The following is a 3,658-nucleotide window of genomic DNA, read 5'->3' as shown; positions in this document are numbered from 1 at the left end:
ATTGGCGCTAAATAAAGCGACATGCAGACATAGTGAGTGCTCTATGAGTGATAGCTCTGAGTTTCTTCTCCCCGGGCCATAGTGATGATGATGTGGCAGCGGAGCTTGAGCTCTCCCTCATGAAGCTTTGCTCTGAATCCGTCCTTCCACGACAAGCTTTATCTCCTAGAAGTTGCCATCGATCTTGTCAGATTTCGGGCTCCGCATTCCCTTGATAGATTCGAACTCTGGGGTGCGTGCGAAGTACTCAACCTCCCCAGTTTGCCTACTTGCCGATCTCACGGCCTAGCTCGTTGAACAGGAAGGAAATGGGACACAGTAGTTTACCCAGGTTCGGGCCACCTTGCGGTGTAAAATCCTACTCCTACTTTTTAGTGGATTGGCCTCGAGGTGGGCTGTGGATGAACTAGTACAGTGGAAGAACAACCTCAGGAGGTGTGTTCTTGATATGGTGGGGGAGAGAATGATTTGAGTGATCTGTCCGTTGGTCCCTGCATCAATCGATCGATCGATCCCCCGCTACGGTGATGGCTAGGCCATATTTATAGTGGCCTTGGTCCTCTTCCCCCAAAATGGAGGCGGGAAGGGATCCCACAATGGCCAAATTCGAAGGGGGACAACTAGTACATTTTATCCTGACAAAAGTAGTCTTCGCCTACAAAGCTTCTGGTCGTGACGCCATGGTGGGCTCGGCAATGAGCTCCGTCATGCCATCCTGGCGGTCTTGGTCTTGTTCCATGGGAATGGAAACCTTTGGCTGATTCCTTGGAACTCCGCGCCTGCACTTGCCTCCTCAGCACCAAAGAGGAAACTGCTGTACTGCGCTCGCTGGCGGCTGGTGCCCGCCTGGCCTTGGTCGTCATGCTCACGTCATCCGAGCCTCATAAGGTGAGGCTTGCATAGAAATCTCCGCTCCTCAGGAGCCAGCCTGAGGAGGCCACTCCTTCTGGAGATCTTGGTGTCGTCCGCCTCGCGAGGCTTGGCCCCTCACGAGGGTCTTGAGTCGTTGATGACGAAGGTGGGCCGTACCAGGCCGTCGATGGAACCATGCCGTGGGCCGCAGGCAGGCAAGTCTGGATACCCCCGTTCCCAGAATGCCAACAGTAGCCCCGGGCCCAAGACGCGCTCGGACTTGGCTTCGAGGCGAAGCCAAGGGGCAAGGGCGGAGCGCCGTGGGCTCTAACCGCCTGGGGCCTTGGTCGACACGTGGCGCTTGATGGGACGTGGGCGTCTCCGCTTCCCCACACTGCCTCGACAACCGTTCGACTTGACAAGAGCCTTCTATATGCAGAGAAAGGTCATTATTGCATGGGATCATGGAGGCCGGCGATTGGCCTCCCTTTGGCTATAAATGAGGAGAGGGGCTGAGCCCGTCCCCTGCTCATCTTCATCTTCTTGCTGCCCGCTCTCCCTTCTTCTTGGTCTCGCCATTTTGTTGTAGCATCCATGGCGCCGACCAGGAGGTTCTCCGCGGCGGAGAAGGGAAAAACCCCTCGGGAGGAGCCTGGGCCACTTCTGCCGAAGAAGAGGCTTGGCCGCCCTTGCGACGCCGATGAGGGCAGGAGGTAACGCGGCCTTGGTACGAGCGGCCTCCGCCTGGCTTCCCGATCCCTCTGTATGCCCGCGCACAGAGCTCTGGGCAGGGTGGCAGTGCCCAGCGCCGCGCGGTCCAGGGTCGTGGTGGACATGCCAAGGCTGCGCAGCCAGACGGCTTGCGAACCCACGCCGAGGGCACCTCGCGCAAGTTTGTGGTGTGGGCGACAATGCCGTCACGCACGTGGATTCGACTCCTGAGGTTCTTCTCCGAGAAGATGCCGCCGAGGGGGCCACTCGAGTTGTGGCTGCAACACGCCGGGTGCTGCAGCCTAGCCACGGGGGCGGAGGTCGAGGTCGTCCCCCTGGGCGGCATCTTCATGACTTGAGGGTGGGGCGAGGTCACCCGTGCCTGCTGTCCAAAGGGGCCCCTCGCCATCCACTTCGAGTACGATGGTGCGTCAACATTGTTCTTCAAGGTCTTTGGCGAAGACGGCCGGTGCCTGGAGTGTTGCTCCGGGAGAGGCAATCCACTCAGCGCGGCCATGGGTGCTGGACTTGCCCCTGGCTTTGCCGGCAGCTCCTCCAGCAGCAGCGGTGACTCCCTGGAATCCAGCGACTCTCCCGAGCCTAGCGATTCTTCAGAGTCCAGCGACGACAATTACGTGTCGCCGAGCTCTCGCCGCACCCGGAGCGCAGCAGCGGCGTCCGCTCGTCGTCGTCGGTGATACCCAGCGGCCAGGGTCTTTCGAGGCTTTCTTCTTTTGTTTCCCTGCGCGAAATTGTGACAAGCCCCGTGGGGGTATGTAAAAAACTGTAGTGCTTTCGCTCCGATGTTATCCCCCTAGTATGATGTTGCAGCCACATATCGCGCTCCGGCACTGTTCCTCCTTTTCCTTCTCGCGGTAACTTAGTGCTCTACGCCGACAGGACCCAGTCCCCAGGCAGGCTTCAGCCATCGCTGGTATGCCAGGTCGCGATGCCGTGGTTAAGGCCAGGAGGTGAGCGGCTCGAGGTCCGATAAGAGCTCCTGAGGCGCGATGCTCAAGAGGTCCCCTTTGGCATGCAAGCAGCTCCTTGAAGGCCGAAAAGGGAAGCGGCTTTACCTGAGCAAGATCGCGAGAGTTGAAATACTGGATCATGAGGTTCACACTGACAGGTATGGGCAATTTATCTTGGTGAGCCTGCGGTGATTCCCTTGCGCGGCGCTTGATCGTGCCTTAGTGGTGATGCTTCTAGGTAGGGCTCATGTCGGTTTCTGTTTTTCCTCGCTCATCTAGATGCTCTACGTCCTTGGGTCCCAGACCTCGAGCGAGGTTCAGCCGCCGCTGGTATGCCATGTCGCAATGCCGTGGTCAAGGCCAGGGCGAGGGCTTGAGAGACAGTGGGATCCCCTGAGGCGCGATGCCCAGGAGCTCCCCCTTTAACGTGCAAGCGAATTGCGTGAAAAAGGAATGGCCAACGGGGCTACCCGTAGTTAAGCTTCGGAGGTTCCTGTGAGTTTGTCCAAGGAGGAGAATATAACACATAACCATGCTTGCTGTCCTGCCGCTGATCCTCCCGCAAGAAGATGAAGGAACTCAGGATCTGGTGAGGTGACGTGCGTGGGGCAGGCCGCGAGCCAGAGCTCGATCTCTCAGATTTGCCAGCGTTGCAGGGACGGACCCGAGCACAAGCGTCGTGCCAGCATGTGTAGCCCCCGTTGCGGGATGAGCAGGAGGTGGGCCAACAACGTGGGGAGGCCGTGATGCGCGATAAAGTACCAGGTAAGCAGGTGATAACCATAAATCAACTTACAATCAAAGGGTAGAGCCAGCTCTGATAGATGCAAAAGACGATGCATGTCGTAGGGACAGACCCATGCGGCTTGGGGATAATGCAACCTGTCGTGGAATTGTCACGGCAGATGTCCTAGTGTGAGGACTTAGTCGTGGAGCCGTCGCGATGAGGTTAGCTTAAAGGGGTTAATCAGGACAAAGGACACGAGGATTTTATACAGGTTCGGCCCCTTACGATGAAGGTAAAAGCCTAGTCCAGTTTGTAGTTGGTATTGCTAGGGTTTCGATGAGCAGGGAGCGAATACGCTTGACCCGGTTCTCGATCTGTTGTTTCTTGTCCTAAGCCG

Source organism: Triticum urartu, chromosome 3, assembly GCF_003073215.2.
Source record: "Triticum urartu cultivar G1812 chromosome 3, Tu2.1, whole genome shotgun sequence".
In the NCBI taxonomy this organism is placed as follows: Eukaryota; Viridiplantae; Streptophyta; class Magnoliopsida; order Poales; family Poaceae; genus Triticum; species Triticum urartu.
The sequence above is the reverse complement of the archived record's forward strand: the minus strand, read 5'-3'. Positions refer to the sequence as shown.